At 47.3% G+C, this 19,529-nt stretch overlaps 1 protein-coding gene across 2 annotated transcripts in view; it reads left to right on the top strand.

Moving 5' to 3' along the window:
* LOC126484082 (cytochrome P450 6k1-like) overlaps nt 1-19,529 on the top strand; it is a 270,241-nt gene that overhangs the window by 187,749 nt on the left and 62,963 nt on the right. Inside the window, exon 1 of one of the 2 annotated variants that reach the window (XM_050107453.1) lies at nt 13,912-13,943. The exons of the other annotated variant lie outside the window; for it this stretch is intronic. The gene's annotated coding sequence lies outside the window, so the exon portion shown is untranslated. Of the gene's footprint in view, nt 1-13,911; nt 13,944-19,529 lie in introns of those variants that run through there. 2 annotated transcript variants of the gene reach the window in all.

Raw genomic sequence — 19,529 nt, 5'->3', positions numbered from 1 at the left:
AAGCTGCCGGCCGGTGTGGCCGTGCGGTTCTAGGCGCTTCAGTCTGCAACCGCGCTGCTGCTACCGTCGCAGGTTCGAATCCTGCCTCGGGCATGGGTGTGTGTGCTGTCCTTAAGTTAGTTAGGTTTAAATAGTTCTAAGTTCTAGGGGACTGATGACCTCAGATGTTAAGTCCCATAGTGCCCAGAGCCATTTGAATCATCTTGATAAGCTGCTATTTTGTAGCAGCAGTAACCGATCTAACAACTGCGCCAGGCGCTTGTCGTCTTATATAGGCGTTGCCGACCGCAGCGCCGTATTCTGCCAATTTCAACATCTTTGTATTTGAATACACATGCCTATACCAGTTTCTTTGGCGCTTCAGTGTAGTATTCTGATATTCCCAGATGTGGTGGGGAGTGATTCTGCTATCTTTTCTGCGGTGGATTGTTGTCTCTGATTGAACTGTTTGCCTTTTGGATGAATAGCGTTAGGTTAACTTGCTTGTCACTGAATTACTAATAATCGAAGTGGTCCAGAGTTTGTAGACATGGTTGCGTGGAAGTGACTGATCACACACATCGTTCAAGCGAGCAGGGTGCTGTAGCTACGTCTGTGCAACAGTGACTAAGACAACTGATGGTGAGAACTTGCGTCGGTGATCATTTTCGCGCAAATACGTTATACTGTTTACACTGCGAATGTTTGTAGTCTTCTCTAGATTTCATCACACATTTGACTACATCTAAGAGATAGCTTAATTTTTGTCAGTATGATGCTCTTTTTACGATTAATGAAATTTCTACATGCTTTAGTGAGCCCTTACATCTGTTTTCTCATGCCTTCCAGCTCTTTACTTGCGTACATGGCTGTCGCAAATGAATGCTTGCATGCTTACCACAGTCTCTGGGTCATTTTGTTTTTCGCAGTCTTTTCTGTGTCCTTTCACGTGAGCTAGACACCATGGTCTCTTCCTAAGATGGATTCTGAAGACTTGAGGAGAAGATGTGAGATGCTTTTACCAGACTGGTACATGCACATAGCCCCCATTCATATTTAGGAATTGTATGAACACTACTAGTGGAAACACATGCTACAATCATTGCGGACATGTTGAGTGGATATGAGAAATAGTTTTGACCTTCACAAGCTAGGTTGTAGACACATGCAGCCTACATATTATTTTTAAATGCCTGTCACTGATCTGCTACAGGGTTATTCACCTAAACCATAATTAAATTAAATTCTGTATGTGTGTGATCATGTTCAGCATCTACATGAACTTCATGTTATTGTTATACTATCAGATGATTTCCATATTTCTTCTCTATGGTGAAATACGCAGCATCATATACACTTCGCGAAACAGCTTACTTCTTTTAAAATGTAAACTATGTGCAGTCTCACAATCCAGTAGCTGTCACTATTGAGGCCGTTACATAGTGATGTCAGCCTCATGTGAATTGTACATTAATCCATCTTTCCTGAAGTAGGCCTCATAATTTACACTACCATATGGGCAATGGTTGGTACAGATTACACACACGCAGTGAAGTGAAAGCCTGCTCGTGATTGGTTATTAGATCAGGTCGTGATGAAAGCTTGTTTTAGAATACTGCTTGATTCTATCCCAAACACAGTACATACAATCTTTAAAAAATATCTGCCAATCTACAGCGTTTACTGATATGACTGCTCTCATCATCACATGAGGCCGTCATATTTCTACAGTTTTAGCTGATAGTCTAAGTTCCACAGTGCAGCTGTGTCATATTTTAGGAGCTTAAATTGGTGCTCGTCTGAGTTGAAAGCAATCGGTCGAGACTAAGCAAATTGCATGAGGCTATCACTTCGAATTACAGAAATAAATTGGGGTCAAAGTCTACATTGCCCAGTCTTAGTCTCTCTCAAATATTAACATTCCACAGTTGGAAAATTGAGGTAGATCAGAACTGTGTCCAGCACAAATGGCTGTATTACTAGTACCATAACTCACGTTTTAATCTAAGAGGATCCATCCCACATGAACGTAATTGGTATCTGAACATACACTTACAATTAAATATTGCAGAACAGCGAATAGTTTGTGGATGTGATTTCCACTGTGTCCCCGCTAGTTTTCGAATTAGGTTGTTTCGAGCGGAGATTTTCATTTTGGTATTCTTGCAGTGAGTTTTGAATGTCAGAGCTCTATCGAGAGTGACTCCCAAGTATTTAGGTGTGTGATGATGCTGGAGTTGGATGCCTGACCATGCAATATGTAGCTCACGATTAGCTTCCCTGTTCCTTAAATGAAAGGCACACACCTGTGTCTTCGAATGGTTTGGTCTGAGTTGGTTCCGATTGTAGTAGCTTGACAGTGTTCCAAGTGCTGTTGTCAGGTTTCTTTCCACTCTTTCAAAGCACGAGCTCTGCGTAACAAGGGCTAGGTCATCTGCATATAAGAATCTCCTTGTGCCTGGGGTCAATGGCTGGTCGTTGGTATAAATGTTGAAGAGAAGTGAAGACAAGACGCTTCCCTGAGGTAGACCATTTTTCTGCTCTCTCCAGCGACTGCGTTGTCCTTGAAATTCAACAAAGAACCTGCGGTTTTGGAGGAGAGTGCTGAGAAGTCTAACGAGGTGGGCCTTCTTGATCATATTGTATAATTTTGCATGGAGTAACCGATGATGGACAGTATCATGCTTCTCCAGTCTGGTACAGGTGATCTCATGCCAGACAAGTAGTCATTGCTCTCAGCGAAACCTGCAGGTTGATCACAGGTTGCTTAAGACCTACCCAAACTGATAGGCTCTACTGCCTGGCTGGAATAGCGCCACCATGGGTACGCAGAACAGTGGCTGCCAACAAGGAGAGACTGAAAGTGGAACAGAACAGTGCCCATCCACTGCACGGACATAATCCACAACGGCTGAGATTGCGAAAGAGTTTCCTGAGAACATCCGAGAAGCTCACCATTCCGCCAGAGAAGGCAAGGTTGGAGTTATGGAAGAAGTCGACGTCTCACCTGCAGACGCCAGAAGCCGAAGAACTACCACCTGAACACAACGAGAGCTGGCTGGTGTGGAAATCTTTAAACAGATTACGATAAGGAGTTCGACGATCCAGAAACAACCTGAAGAGATGGGGCTTCATAACAGTTTGTGGACAAGAACAAACCACATAATGAGATTTTCACTCTGCAGCGGAGTGTGCGCTGATATGAAACTTCCTGGCAGATTAAAACTGTGTGCCCGACCGAGACTCGAACTCGGGACCTTTGCCTTTCGCGGGCAAGTGCTCTACCAACTCTTTTTTTTTTTTTTTTTTTTTTTTTTTTTTTTTTTTTTTTTTTTGTGACTGCAACAACTTAGAAGCTTCTACATTTTTTTTTTTTTTTTTTTTATATGAAGGAAGGTAAGAGAAAGGAGAAACAGAAACCTTTATTAATCACAAAATAAACATAGTACGTCCTGACACATAATAACTGTCCTGGAAGGAACCTCGCTGCCGTCCTACCATGCAGCATGAAATAACAACAAAATCAAAATGGGGCCTCTTCCGGCACCCTAAAGAAAAGTATTTATGGAAATGAAAACAAAATGTGAAGTACATCCAATTGCTAACTGTTCAAGCGTGAGTTTTTCGTAGGTCGCATACTCGCATAGTGTTCTTAGTCGATCACATTACTTGGTCGGTTTCACAACGAAAGCACCGCCGCTCATCTTTGCGCACCCGGCACACCCCAAGTATATGATGGGTCAGCAAATACCGTTACCAGGAAATTGGCATACCAGTCCTTGTACTTTTGTAGCCGTAATAGTTTCGTGTGTCCATCTTGCAAGTATTGCCAGTAATCCAGGACGTTCAGTAAGTTCGTACGTGTGTCTCTATAGATGTAATGGACCGTCATACCTGTGATCCACGCCACTGCGTTCGTCTCATGACGCGGAAAATAAGTTTCCTCTGGAAAAAATACTATGTCAGAACAGACTGCTGTATAGATAGTGCGCCGCATGAACGCTATTATCTTTCTTGCGAGAGTCCAGACAGCCAATGCCTCGCCGCAGACCAGCCGATGGTCGTCCGTATCCAGCACGCCGCATTGCTGACACAAGGGCGAATCCGCCAAATGTATTGCGTACTTTTTATCATTTGTAGGGTATTTTCTGTTGACGACAATGTACCATGTTGACCTGACGGATGTAGATAGGTGGGGGTGGTGGACCGTGCTCCACACCACGTGCCAATTAACAGCTGGATGTTTGCGTTCCACCCTATTCCGGGCGATCTGTCGAAGAAGCAGATGGTACACGTCCTTCGATGTCGACTGTCGGGTCGTCGGCAAACGCTCTCGAACGTAACTGTGTTCCACGAGGAACGTGCGCACATACGTTAAAGGGGGTGATATATGGCCGACACTGACTGGAGGAAGATGCGATGTGGGTGCGAGTTCTTCGATGATCGTCCCCGTAAGCGAGTGATTCCTGTTGCGCCACCGTTTGAGCATAGTATTAATATACATGGCACGCGCCTTCTCGTGCACGTTCACTAAACCAACGCCCCCCTCTCGCGCTGGGAGGGTAAGCGTGCTGTACTGTACCTTAAAGAGTTGTCCCAGGCACACATAGTACCCAAAAGCCGCCTGAATCCTCATAGCCATCGTGCGCGTCAAGGGAAGAAGGTGCGTCAGGTGGCACATCATGGGCGCGAGATAAAGGTTGACGAGTAACACTCGCTGCAGCATATCCATCGACCGTAGGGCGTTGAGTCGTACTGCCGTGCGGACTCTGAATAACAATCTTCGGTAGTTGTCCGCAGCCGTTCTCGCTGTCTCTTTAGGAAAGGTGATACCCAAACAGCGGAGGGTTTCCACCGCAGGTAAGGGTCCTTCCGTTCCTGGTTCTAGTCCACGCCCCACATGCATGAATTGTGATTTTCGGTAGTTGACCACACTTCCAGCTGCCATCCCATACGTCTGTAGCCAATCCAGTGCTGTTTGAGTCTCCCTCTCATTCCGTACGAGGAACACAATGTCATCCGCGTATGCTCTGCATTTGAATGATAATTGCCGTAGGGAGATCCCGCTAAGACGGCGGCGAAGGCCTGCGAGGCACGGTTCTAAGGCGATTGCATAAAGGAGGATCGACGAGGGGCAACCCTGTCTCACTGATCTTAAGATCTTAAAATACTCAGTTCTCCCTCCGTTGACCACCATCGCTGATCTGGCGCCGTGCAACAAACGCATCACAGCATTGGTCAATAATGGCGAGACACCCATCCTATGCATCACCGCCGCGAGGTACACATGATCCACGCGATCAAAAGCATGATCGAAATCTACTGCAACCATCGCCCCCCGGAGGCGGCATGCAGCCGCGAGGGCGACGACGTCACGATAGTCTCCCAAGGCTGTGTGGATATTACTGATGCCGCCAAGACAAGTCTGATCGGCATGTATTCGATTCTCCAGCGACTTTTTGATACGACTTCCCAGGATGCGCATGAAGATTTTGTAGTCACTATTAAGGAGGGTCAAGGGGCGATAATCACAAGGCCGTTTGCCACCACGGGGCTTCGGTATTGGTATCATGAGCCCTTCCGTGAATTGAATGTGGACCGGTACTTCTTGCTGCAGAAGCTCATTAAACATACATAGCCACATCGGTGTCATAATGGTCACAAATGCACGGTAAAATTCCAACGGGAATCCGTCTGGACCTGGGGACTTGTTGCAAGCACCTCGTGTAATCGCTTCCTCCAGCTCTTCACACGTAATTTCAGATAACCCGTCCGCTTCCCCGTTCACACTCGTCGCGTCTGGGATCTCTTCCAGGACGTTCCCCAGCTCCCTCTGACCCTCCCCGTTGCTCGCATAGAATCTGCTAAAATGATCCGTGAACGCCTGTGCTATGCCCCTCTGTGTTGTAAAACGACGGCCATCGCCGAGATCGATCTCATGTATTAAATTCCTGCGTCTTCTTCGTCTTTCCTTTATCACATAATGCACCGAGGGAACCTCGTTGGGCAGGAAATCCTGCGACCTCGCGCGTATCATCGTACCTGCCATCCTCTGCTTCGCAAGTTGTACCAGCTTCGCTTTAACTCGGTGGACGGCCGTCTGGCGTTCTGGTGTAGGTGGTTGTGTTAACAGTTCCCGGAGAGCCGTAAAGTAAAACTCAGTGGTCATGCGCTGCCATTGAGAAACTTCCTTCCCGTAACCTATTAACGTCCTCCGTAAAGCTGGCTTCGCGCACTCGATCCACCACTGCAGGACAGAGCCGAAAGAATTTCGTCGACGGAGGCAGCCATGCCACGTGTCCTCCACCATGCGTCGGCATTCTGCATCTCGCAGGTGGGAGACGTTCATCTTCCAATTACCCCTCCGTCTCCACACCTGCTGTCTATTAAGGTTAACCGTACAAATATATGCCTCGTGGTCTGTAAATGCCGTCGGCCATATTTCGGCGTCCACCGTCGACGTTGCTAACGCCCGTGAAACGTAGATCCGGTCCAAACGGCCCGCGGAGTGGCTAGTAAAAAATGTATATCCTTGTTGGTTTCGATACTTCAGGTCCCATGTATCGACTAATTCCATCCCGTTGACCAGCTCCCTAAGTTCTTGGCTAGTAGTATAGTTAGGTTGTTGGTCCTTTCTATCGAGCACACAATTAAAATCTCCGCCGAGTATGCAACCATCGTATCGTCCCTGGAACAACGGTGTAACCTCATGGGCGTAAAAATCTGCTCTGTCCCTTCTCTTATCCGAGCCTGACGGTGCGTATATGTTGATCAAACGTATTCCACCTATGGTCACGGCCGTACCACGGGCAGAAGGCAAATATTCCACTTCGTCTGCACGTATCCCTTCCTTTAATAGAATAGCTGTGCCAACGCCCCTCTCGTCACACGGGGAACAGTAAATGTCGTAACCGTAAAAGTCCGAGGGGGGAAGTACCCGAACTTCTTGTAATAGTGCTATGTCTAAATCCGCAGCCTTTATCATGTCACTGAGCATCTTCATTTTTACCGGCGTCCCAATGCTATTGATGTTAACAGACCCTATCCGATAAGCTTGTTGCATGGCTGTCAACGTAGATAGGGCACCGTACGGTCGCTAATTCTTCCGTACATAGGCTGCTGTCGTACTAACGTCCCCCGCCGTACCCTCATATGGTCTGCCGTTATTCCGTGCACCCTTCCGGTCTTACACCGGGAGAGTTCGTGGGAGCAGTTCCTATAGCATCATCAGTTCCCCACGGGGGTGGGTCTTCTGACCAGTCCCCTAGTGTCCCATCGTTGTCGTGCGGTGCAGGCGCCGTAGCCTCCTCAGTAGCCTGTTGCCGTCGATCGAGCGCCGTCGCTGTGTCTGGAGCATCGTCAGCGGTAGGTCGTGCCGCTGTCCCGCTGGCCACCGTTGCGTCCACGCTAGGCAGTTCTTCTGTATCCATGGTCGTCTGTTCTGTACCCGTAAACTTCTCAGAATTGTCCGCTAGATCAGAGTGGTCGTTCTCCACCGTGAGGCGACGCTTCTTCCGGCGTTTTGGTGATCGCTGTTTACGTTGCCGGGCCTCGGAATCAGAGGTCAGCATGGTCTCCAGTTGTTCGTGGGGGGCGTCGGAATCATGCGCCGTCGTATGATCGACGTCTCCAAGTGCGTTATCTGAAGGGGCCGCAAGCGGAACCGAAGAGAGGGCGTCCTGTGACTGCTGCAGGCGGTCCACCGCAACGTCGTCTTTCTGTGGCTCGCCACGATCCGTCGCTGTCTGTGTGTTCTGGTACGCGTCTGTCTCGCGGCCCACGTCATCGCGTAATGCGGCGACGTAAGTCATGGGGAGCACAGTCGGACGCGGCGTGAGGGGTGGATCATCCCGTGGCAGCTGTAATAACCTTCGTTGAGCACACTCAGAACGTATGTGTCCCTCCTTCCCACATCCAGAGCACGTCCTTGGTTGTCCGTCGTAAATGACAATCGCCCGACAACCGGCGATGTACAAGTATGACGGGACGTGTTTTCGGAGTTCGATCCGTATTTGTCTGACGCCATTGAGGACAGGATACGTCTTGAAACTCGCCCATTTTTCAGCCACGTGGGATAGGACCGTTCCGTAAGGACGCAGGGCGTCTGCCACCAATTCTTCTGGCACTTCGAATGGAAGCTCAAATACGCGGATCGTTCGGAGGCCCATGCCGGCGTGTTCAACAGTTACCGCTCCAACATTCCCGTCCGAATGACAGAAACGAAGTCCTTGTCGGTGTCGAAGTAGTAGTTCGTCACATGCCGCTTCATTTATGAGCTTGACATAGACCACGCTGCTGACTATAGATAAGTGTATTCCAACTAGAACGTCAGGTTCGATTTTCACCTCGTCCCGTAAATAACGTTCGATCTCGTAAGCCTTCGGTCGAGCATATTCGTTAGCAAAACTAAATTTCAGTGTCGATTTGCGGAACGACAAAGCCATGATTCGTTCTATGTATACCGCCACACACCGCTACACACGTAACGTAAACACCTCTCGCGCAGACGTGCGGCAGGGACGTAAACACCGTCCGAACCGCTGCGCCGCCGAAGGCTGACTGTACTGAGCTACCGAAACACGACTCACGACCGGTACTCACAGCTTTACTTCTGCCAGTATCTCGTCTCCTACCTTCCAAACTTTACAGAAGCTCTCCTGCGAACCTGCAGAACTAGCACTCCTGAAAGAAAGGATATTGCGGAGACATGGCTTAGCCTCAACCTGGGGGATGTTTCCAGAATGAGATTTTCACTCTGCAGCGGAGTGTGCGCTGATATGAAACTTCCTGGCAGATTAAAACTGTGTGCCCGACCGAGACTCGAACTCGGGACCTTTGCCTTTCGCGGGCAAGTGCTCTACCAACTGAGCTACCGAAGCACGACTCACGCCCGGTACTCACAGCTTTACTTCTGCCAGTATCTCGTCTCCTACCTTCCAAACTTTACAGAAGCTCTCCTGCGAACCTGCAGAACTAGCACTCCTGAAAGAAAGGATATTGCGGAGACATGGCTTAGCCACAGCCTGGGGGATGTTTCCAGAATGAGATTTTCACTCTGCAGCGGAGTGTGCGCTGATATGAAACTTCCTGGCAGATTAAAACTGTGTGCCCGACCGAGACTCGAACTCGGGACCTTTGCCTTTCGCGGGCAAGTGCTCTACCAGCTGAGCTACCGAAGCACGACTCACGCCCGGTACTCACAGCTTTACTTCTGCCAGTATCTCGTCTCCTACCTTCCAAACTTTACAGAAGCTCTCTTGCGAAAGTTCTTCTTCTGTAAAGTTTTGGAAGGTAGGAGACGAGATACTGGCAGAAGTAAAGCTGTGAGTACCGGGCGTGAGTCGTGCTTCGGTAGCTCAGTTGGTAGAGCACTTGCCCGCGAAAGGCAAAGGTCTCGAGTTCGAGTCTCGGTCGGGCACACAGTTTTAATCTGCCAGGAAGTTTCACAAACCACATGCTCCAGTGCCTTTTGTGCCCTACATCCTGCACGAAGATTGATTGATTGATCTCCTGCAAGCCACTCCAAGCGTCTTGGAGGTTGCAAAGTACTGGGAACATGTAATATAAATACATTTTGAATATATATATATATATATATATATATATATATATATATATATATATATATATATATATATATATATTGATGTGTATGGGTACTGTAAATTTGTATGTTTCTGACTCGAGAGTAAAAAAAAAAATAAAATATTGTAGATATCTTTACAGAATTAATATTGAAAGCATTCACAATGTCACTACAATTCTCGCTTTGAAAATGTTTGCAAAATCTGCAGCCAACGTGCTTACCCCATTTGATATTGCCTATTTCTTCTGTGTCAACTATCTCACTCACTGAAATACTGTTCTCAGGCATTTGCAGATGGGAGATGATTGGAAAATGTCAGCTGTGTGTATGATTCAGTACGTAAATTCCCTGCTCTGTGCCTGATAAGCAAACTGAGTGCCATGTAACAGTGCGATTTCGCATTTCAGTCATTTCACTGACAGTTTTTTCTGTCATTCTCTTGTCATTTTTTCCGCCACCGCTTGTCGCCGTCTGCCATCCTACCATCTTGATACGTCATCTTGTTTGCTGTATTATTATTAGATGCAGTCTACTTAGAATGGACAGTGCATGCCATAACTTCAATAGTTGTGAAAGAGGCACGGATATGCTCTGCCAAGTCCAGTGTTGCAGGAGACCTGTCAGACGTATTTTACTACGAAATTTTCATAAGAGACTGTTATCATGATGCGTTTTTTTCCCAGCAGTGTATGTCCGAGGCGGGTTCTGCTGGTAACATAATGAACAGGGGTGTTTTCTGTGTTACTGTTTAGCCGACCGCTGTGGCAGAGCGGTTCCAGGCCTTTTAGTCCGGAACCGCGCTGCTGATACGATCGCAGGGTCGAATCCTGCCTCGGGCATGGATGTGTGTGATGTCCTTAGGTTAGTTAGGTTTAAGTAGTTCTAAGTTCTAGGGGACTAATGACCTCAGATGTTAAGTCCCATAGCGCTTAGAGCCATCTGTTACTGTTTACACGAAATATGACGCGGTTTTGGAGGGACGCGTTTTTTTAACCTGCCAGTGATTTTGCCAGTTATTGTGATGCGAAATACGACGCATTTTTAATTTCAAACCAGACGTAACAAAGTGAACAGTAGTGTTTTCTGTGATCTTATTTACGCCGAAATGACGCGGTTTTGGGGGGGGACGCGTATTTTTAACCTGTCAGTGATTTTGTCTGTTATTATGATGCGAAATACGACGTGTTTATGATTTCAAACTACTTGTAACATAGTGAACAGGAGTGTTTTCTGTGTTATTATTTATGTGAAATGTGACTCAGTTTCTGAGGGTCGCGTTTTCTTAACCTCTTAGTGATTTTGCCAGTTATTATGAGTCGTTTTTATTTCGAAGTAGAAATCATTTTGGGGTAGTAAAACCATGTCTGTTGCATTTACTCAGTAGGTATACCACAAATTGTCTATTTTCGACAATACTTATTTAAATACTGAATGAATGGTGACTGTGATATGTATACTCAACCATCGTGGAAGGGCATTTCAGAATCGTTATAACATGACAGTGCACACCTAATTTTTAATCGTTATAGAATGGTAATGACAATGAATCATTGGTACTTATTACACTGTAACTGGGAATGAATGATAGTAATAAGGTTATCATTGACAATTATTAGCCTGTAATTGGGTAATGACCAGCATAATAATGCTACTGACCTCACATCAATGAGAGCAGGACAAAACTGAGCTTAATCAGTTGCTTGAAAAGGGGGCAGGGAGGAGAGGTTATGGGACAGGTGGTGGATGAAGTTAGTGGGGAGAAGGGGTGGTGGTGGGGAAAGAGCGGTGGAAATGGGGGTGTGAGGGAAGTTGACCTTGACCTTGACCTTGGGTGAGGTACCTCATTGACATTAAAAAACCATTAATCAAAGTGGCCCATGACATACAAGTACATTACTCCACTACTCACGTTCATTCATGAATACTGAGCCGTTCGTGGCTCACATTCATGCCGTTCGTTCTTTGGCATTTTGTCACATTTAGTCTTGTTTGTTCCTTACTGGCGTAACGAAGTTTCTGGCTTGCCTCCCTGAGTGGCAGCAGCAACGCTTATCGATACTGGTACTGTCGTACTATCTTTGGTGTGACCACTAATATTTCCGGGTGGTGGTGGTGTGTGGGGTGGTCAGTCGGTCGTGACAGAGCAGCGAGGAAGTTTCCAGGACTGCTGGCGGCGTGCGCAAGCTGTCGGATCATGAGGCGTTAGCTGCGAGAGCGGCAAAGTTGGTTGCCCACCGAACGTGGGCGCTGAAGTTGAATACTGAGAGGGAACCACTGACTAATTATTGTTGAAACAATGAATGACTAATAAATGAACTCAAAATATACCTGTTTGCATTATTATGAAATGTAAAATATGTTTCTACTCTTCGACATTTACTAAGATTCATTTATGTTGCATTTGACTTATCATTCTACTTGACAGTATCTGTTGCTTTTAAAATCCCTGTTCTGTCTGATGTGCTCTAATAGCTTTATCGGCTAGTTTTTCTACACTGTATGATTGCTCACGATTTGAATGTAGCCAAGCAGTAAAAAAATACGAAGCGTTTCATTTCCTTCGTTTATGGAGGTAAGGTACCTCATACAATAGAGGGAATACTGGCATCAATAACCCTTCTGTGTCTTTCTACGCCCCTTCAACAGCAACATTCTAATATTGCGCCTGATCGGAAACGAACCTTCATTACAAAGTTCAGTTAGTATCCAACTATTTATTATACACTCCTGGAAATGGAAAAAAGAACACATTGACACCGGTGTGTCAGACCCACCATACTTGCTCCGGACACTGCGAGAGGGCTGTACAAGCAATGATCACACGCACGGCACAGCGGACACACCAGGAACCGCGGTGTTGGCCGTCGAATGGCGCTAGCTGCGCAGCATTTGTGCACCGCCGCCGTCAGTGTCAGCCAGTTTGCCGTGGCATACGGAGCTCCATCGCAGTCTTTAACACTGGTAGCATGCCGCGACAGCGTGGACGTGAACCGTATGTGCAGTTGACGGACTTTGAGCGAGGGCGTATAGTGGGCATGCGGGAGGCCGGGTGGACGTACCGAATTGCTCAACACGTGGGGCGTGAGGTCTCCACAGTACATCGATGTTGTCGCCAGTGGTCGGCGGAAGGTGCACGTGCCCGTCGACCTGGGACCGGACCGCAGCGACGCACGGATGCACGCCAAGACCGTAGGATCCTACGCAGTGCCGTAGGGGACCGCACCGCCACTTCCCAGCAAATTAGGGACACTGTTGCTCCTGGGGTATCGGCGAGGACCATTCGCAACCGTCTCCATGAAGCTGGGCTACGGTCCCGCACACCGTTAGGCCGTCTTCCGCTCACGCCCCAACATCGTGCAGCCCGCCTCCAGTGGTGTCGCGACAGGCGTGAATGGAGGGACGAATGGAGACGTGTCGTCTTCAGCGATGAGAGTCGCTTCTGCCTTGGTGCCAATGATGGTCGTATGCGTGTTTGGCGCCGTGCAGGTGAGCGCCACAATCAGGACTGCATACGACCGAGGCACACTGGGCCAACACCCGGCATCATGGTGTGGGGAGCGATCTCCTACACTGGCCGTACACCACTGGTGATCGTCGAGGGGACACTGAATAGTGCACGGTACATCCAAACCGTCATCGAACCCATCGTTCTACCATTCCTAGACCGGCAAGGGAACTTGCTGTTCCAACAGGACAATGCACGTCCGCATGTATCCCGTGCCACCCAACGTGCTCTAGAAGGTGTAAGTCAACTACCCTGGCCAGCAAGATCTCCGGATCTGTCCCCCATTGAGCATGTTTGGGACTGGATGAAGCGTCGTCTCACGCGGTCTGCACGTCCAGCACGAACGCTGGTCCAACTGAGGCGCCAGGTGGAAATGGCATGGCAAGCCGTTCCACAGGACTACATCCAGCATCTCTACGATCGTCTCCATGGGAGAATAGCAGCCTGCATTGCTGCGAAAGGTGGATATACACTGTACTTATGCCGACATTGTGCATGCTCTGTTGCCTGTGTCTATGTGCCTGTGGTTCTGTCAGTGTGATCATGTGATGTATCTGACCCCAGGAATGTGTCAATAAAGTTTCCCCTTCCTGGGACAATGAATTCACGGTGTTCTTATTTCAATTTCCAGGAGTGTATAATGCGGAAAGGTTATTTCCATTAGTAACACTGCAGGTTACAAGTAACTGACATGTGAGATGTCTTGTGACCGTTACGTGTTCTGTGGAATTCCCACAAGATAAATATTATCTATCATAAGCAGACTCATGCGCCTGATAAGGTTTCCCTTAGTCACTGCGATATAAAGAGCGCTCCCTCTTATATATAGACGTAAGCATCAGTCATAAACAGTTAGTGAGCGCCAGAGAACCGGTAAGTCTGCTGCTGCCTGCGAACGCTTCTGTTTTCTGCCCCCCTTTCTCGATCCATCTATCTCTCTCTCTCTGTTGTTAAGGTACTGATTTTGTCAACGTGAAGACGACCTGTGAGCGAAGATTAACAGCCCTTTCACGATGGAATTACCTTGGGAATGTATGCGGGATGAGTGCAGTTTCTGCGAAGGTCGTCTTTGCTAAGTAGTGCACACGCGTTATCTCCTGGATAAGAAGGCAGTGGACTGATAACTTAACATTAAGCTACATAAAGCATGTAACATAGAGCACAGATATCCAAAAGGGCAGTGTATTCCTCCCTCCTCTTTGCCCTTTCCACTCGACCATTAAAATGTCTAGGTTTTTTATTCCTTACAGAATTCTAACGCATGTTTACAAATGAAACTTCCTGGCAGATTAAAACTGTGTGCCGGACCTAGACTCGAACTCGGGACCTTTGCCTTTGCCTTTTGCCTACCAACTGAGCTACCCTAGCACGACTCACGCGCCGTCCTCACAGCTGTATTTCTGCCAGTACCTCGTCTCCTACCTTCCAAACTTTACAGAAGCTCTTCTGCGTACCTTGCAGAACTAGCACTCCTGAAAGAAAGGATATAGCGGAGACATAGCTTAGCCACAGTCTGGTGGATGTTTCCAGAATGAGTGAAAATCTCATTCTGGCATGTTTGCAAATGTTTGTCTCTGGTGATAGTGAACCCAAGTTTAAGGCAGTCATTCTTGCATTCGTCCATAACCGAGCCTGACTGGAAAATATGCGGTTTAAGAAACACAACAGATACGCATAAGAAAGACTTTAGTCATCAATAATATTATTCTCCTTATTATTCTCCTTCACCATTTACAACGGTCTGATAACACTGGGGTAACTTTTCCATTCCGCGACTGTAGAAATCACGTGGTTTTGACGTGAAGAACTCGTCCAGCCGTGTTCGGACCGCATTTTCATCGGGAAAAGAAGTTCCTTGAAGTTTGTTCGATAGATAGTGGAAAAGGTGGAAGTCTGAGGTCGTGCGATCACGTGAATAAGGCAGGTGTGGAATAGCTTCCCAACCCAACTCCTGTATAGCGTTTATTGTCAGTCTAGCAGAATGCTAGACCTGGCGAAGGACCTAGCAGCCCTGGGAATTGAAGACACCTGGACGAACCGGACACAAAACAGGCAGTTTGTGGAAGCAGCGCGTGGTCTGCAGGGCCTGTGATTGCTGAATATCTATCTATCTAGCAGAATGCGGGCGGGTGTTATCGTTAAGTACCACTGCTTCACGCAGTCTTCTGGTCGTTGTTCGTCGACTGCGACTGTTGTGACTCCTCTCGCTAGCATGGGATGTGTGTTGTCCTTAGCGAAAGTTAGTTTAAGTTAGATTAAGTTGTGTGTAAGCCTAGGGACCGATGACCTCAGCAGTTTGGTCCCATAGGAAGTACCACAACTTCCCAACTTTCAGCAGTGATGGTTACACCTCAGGAAAGCGATTCATAGTACTTCACAACGTCGTTCCTCAGATGCATAACATTATCTTTTATGAAAGCGTTCAGTCTTTATACGGCAAGTTGCTGCCTTATCTGGGCTCAATAATTCCTTTCTTTTCCTTGTGTTAGAATAAAGACACCAATTCTGTCACCAGTAACGATACAGGATAGGAATGGTCGGTGTTATTCACGAACCAGTTAATGATGAGCAAGCAGAGCTGTGCACGTGGCTACCTGCTGATTTTTGTAATTTTGGTTTAGAGGATGCGGTGCTCATACCTCCGATTTTTGAACCTTCCTCATTGCATACAAATGTCACACCATGGTGGAAGTATCACAGTTCACCACCAGGTGCCAGTTCTGGAGTACACTAACATGGATAATTCTGGATTACTGCGTTTAAACGATCTTCATTAAACCCCGAATGTCTTCCTGAACGTGGAGAGTCACTAACGTCAAAACGATCTTCTTTCAAACGAGAAAAGCATTTTCTTGCCGTGCTCTGTCCAATGGCATTATCCCCATACACAACGCAAACGTTTCTGGCTGCCTCCGCTGCATTCACTCGTCTATTGACCTCAAACGGAAGAGTATGTCCGAAACGTCCAGATTTCTCCACTTGGCACTCCATTTCCTAACGTCCACAGCTCACTCACTCCCTCCCAATGACAAAATGACAATACCACAGTGAACTACAAATAAAAAATGACTTTCGGTAAATAAGCCCTTAGCAACCGGAATACCAACATGCAAAATTAAAACATAACGGAACTTATGCACCAAGCGAATACGGTGGCTTTAGAAGTCAGTGCATAACTTCAGGCTTGTTTGGTTGCCAGCCTTTTCAAGGGAACTCTTGTAATTTCTAGTGGCGAAGCGGCGGTTCCAGCGTTGTCCTACAGTAATTTCAGGTGCGAAGAGTGACTTGCCCATTATGTTTCTATCTTCCTGAGTTTCTGTAATAAATAACTGAAATCTTTTATTTCTTTTTTAATCATCCTGTATCTTTTCCGATCATTTTCTAGACTTATTTCTTAACTTACTGGTCATTTTGTTAGACACATCCAGGATTTAAGTACACTCCTGGAAATTGAAATAAGAACACCGTGAATTCATTGTCCCAGGAAGGGGAAACTTTATTGACACATTCCTGGGGTCAGATACATCACATGATCACACTGACAGAACCACAGGCACATAGACACAGGCAACAGAGCATGCACAATGTCGGCACTAGTACAGTGTATATCCACCTTTCGCAGCAATGCAGGCTGCTATTCTCCCATGGAGACGATCATAGAGATGCTGGATGTAGTCCTGTGGAACGGCTTGCCATGCCATTTCCACCTGGCGCCTCAGTTGGACCAGCGTTCGTGCTGGACGTGCAGACCGCGTGAGACGACGCTTCATCCAGTCCCAAACATGCTCAATGGGGGACAGATCCGGAGATCTTGCTGGCCAGGGTAGTTGACTTACACCTTCTAGAGCACGTTGGGTGGCACGGGATACATGCGGACGTGCATTGTCCTGTTGGAACAGCAAGTTCCCTTGCCGGTCTAGGGATGGTAGAACGATGGGTTCGATGACGGTTTGGATGTACCGTGCACTGTTCAGTGTCCCCTCGACGATCACCAGTGGTGTACGGCCAGTGTAGGAGATCGCTCCTCACACCTTGATGCCGGGTGTTGGCCCTGTGTGCCTCGGTCGTATGCAGTCCTGATTGTGGCGCTCACCTGTACGGCGCCAAACACGCATACGACCATCATTGGCACCAAGGCAGAAGCGACTCTCATCGCTGAAGACGACACGTCTCCATTCGTCCCTCCATTCACGCCTGTCGCGACACCACTGGAGGCGGGCTGCACGATGTTGGGGCGTGAGCGGAAGACGGCCTAACGGTGTGCGGGACCGTAGCCCAGCTTCATGGAGACGGTTGCGAATGGTCCTCGCCGATACCCCAGGAGCAACAGTGTCCCTAATTTTCTGGGAAGTGGCGGTGCGGTCCCCTACGGCACTGCGTAGGATCCTACGGTCTTGGCGTGCATCCGTGCGTCGCTGAGGTCCGGTCCCAGGTCGACGGGCACGTGCACCTTCCGCCGACCACTGGCGACAACATCGATGTACTGTGGAGACCTCACGCCCCACGTGTTGAGCAATTCGGGGGTATGTCCACCCTCCTCCCGCATGCCCACTATACGCCCTCGCTCAAAGTCCGTCAACTGCACATACGGTTCACGTCCACGCTGTCGCGGCATGCTACCAGTGTTAAAGACTGCGATGGAGCTCCGTATGCCACGGCAAACTGGCTGACACTGACGGCGGCGGTGCACAAATGCTGCGCAGCTAGCGCCATTCGACGGCCAACACCGCGGTTCCTGGTGTGTCCGCTGTGCCGTGCGTGTGATCATTGCTTGTACAGCCCTCTCGCAGTGTCCGGAGCAAGTATGGTGGGTCTGACACACCGGTGTCAATGTGTTCTTTTTTCCATTTCCAGGAGTGTATACGAGGATAAAATTTCAGATTGTTAAATTAAAAAAAGAGTTCGCAATCATTTTAATAATATAAAAGGATGTTGTACACAAATCATGTATACATTTAAGCATCAAGTACTGGACCTATAATAAGTATTGAGTGGATAACTCTAAACCCTTTTGGGGTATAGAAAGTCTTGTTTGTTTCCTATGAAGTTTAGTTCTCGTTAAATTTCATGCCTTCATAATTACCGAGAAAACAGAAGCAATTTTAGACTCGCTCTGTCCTTTTGAATGCCTTTCTCCGAACGTCCATGACACGAAATAGACTTCTTTTGCATATTGCTGCGAACATCATTTTATGTACTGCATGACGCGCGAAGTACGTAAGTGGAGCGAAGACGGAGCTTTTCGGACGACCTGTTCTTAGTGGGAACTGTGTGGCCAATTTATTCCTGTGTGCTCTACATTCAGAACTTTGTGCTTGGAACTCAGAAAGCAGCGTGGTTCGTATACTGCATGTTACGTTGTCTGTTTGTACCAAAACGTCTTTTCTTCAGTGCTTACAGCAATGCAAAGACAGTTATTCCTTCTATGTCTGTACATCATCTCCTCGAAGGAAAGTATTCCATTGCTTATTTTTTCTACCCAACGACACAGTCTGGCAACGGACAGTTTTCAGGTCCATTGAGCGTAAATCCAAAGTTTCAGTAGTTCTCTTGATACTCACATAATGTTCCAATAGGTTACACTGATTTCGTGAGATTTACGTTTGGAGTCTGTTCGTTCTCACTTTCGTTCCTGCTATTTGTTTCTGTCACTGAGTCATCTTCAACATTTTTCATTTTAATCAAAACTTATCCATACCTAAACATGTTAACCGGGCAATGCATACACGCGAGTTACTAAAAATCAGCATCAACTGACTATTGACTGGTGAAGAGAAGCGGTGCGCGTGCTCTACAGAGGCTCTCGTATGCCAGAACGGAAACAACACAAGGTCCAGCAATATCCCCACCAAGCCGTCTGAGCTCTAAACAAGCAAGCAGTGAAAAGTCAGAACTGGAAGGCCAGTCGAAAAGCGCTATGTTTTATCCGTGCGCAGGTTTATGTTCGTCTCCTTACCACAGTAACTTTTGGCTCAGTGACGATTTATCACAAACATGTAACCCTGCGTAGGATTCCTTACAAGTAAATATCAGGTAACGATGCATCAACAGTAAAAGTAATCGGGAGATCCTCACGTTAACAATAAATATGTTACAAGTCTGCACTTTTCACTGTAGCCGTGTTAAGGGAAACAGTTACGTGACTTGTATTATCTTCTCGTTTGTGACGAGTTCTGAGACCAGCAATGGTTATTTCTCTTCTTACTTTCACAACTATTTGAAATATTTTACTTTTTTCCGAGTGTATCGCACTTTCCTTGGGCGTGTTTAGGCAGGAACCAAAGAGTACAGCTTAAATTGCTGTGAGTGTATGAGCACTAATGACATTCTTCATCTACATCTACATTATACTCTGCAAGCCACCTAATAGTGTGTGGTGGAGGGTATTTTCAGTACCACTGTCTGATTACTCCAAGACTGTTCCACTCGCGAACAGTGCATGGGAAGAATGCTTGTCGG

The sequence above is a fragment of the Schistocerca serialis genome, chromosome 6 (assembly GCF_023864345.2).
Source record: "Schistocerca serialis cubense isolate TAMUIC-IGC-003099 chromosome 6, iqSchSeri2.2, whole genome shotgun sequence".
Taxonomy (NCBI): domain Eukaryota; kingdom Metazoa; phylum Arthropoda; class Insecta; order Orthoptera; family Acrididae; genus Schistocerca; species Schistocerca serialis.
This window is presented reverse-complemented; position numbering and strand designations above follow the sequence as displayed.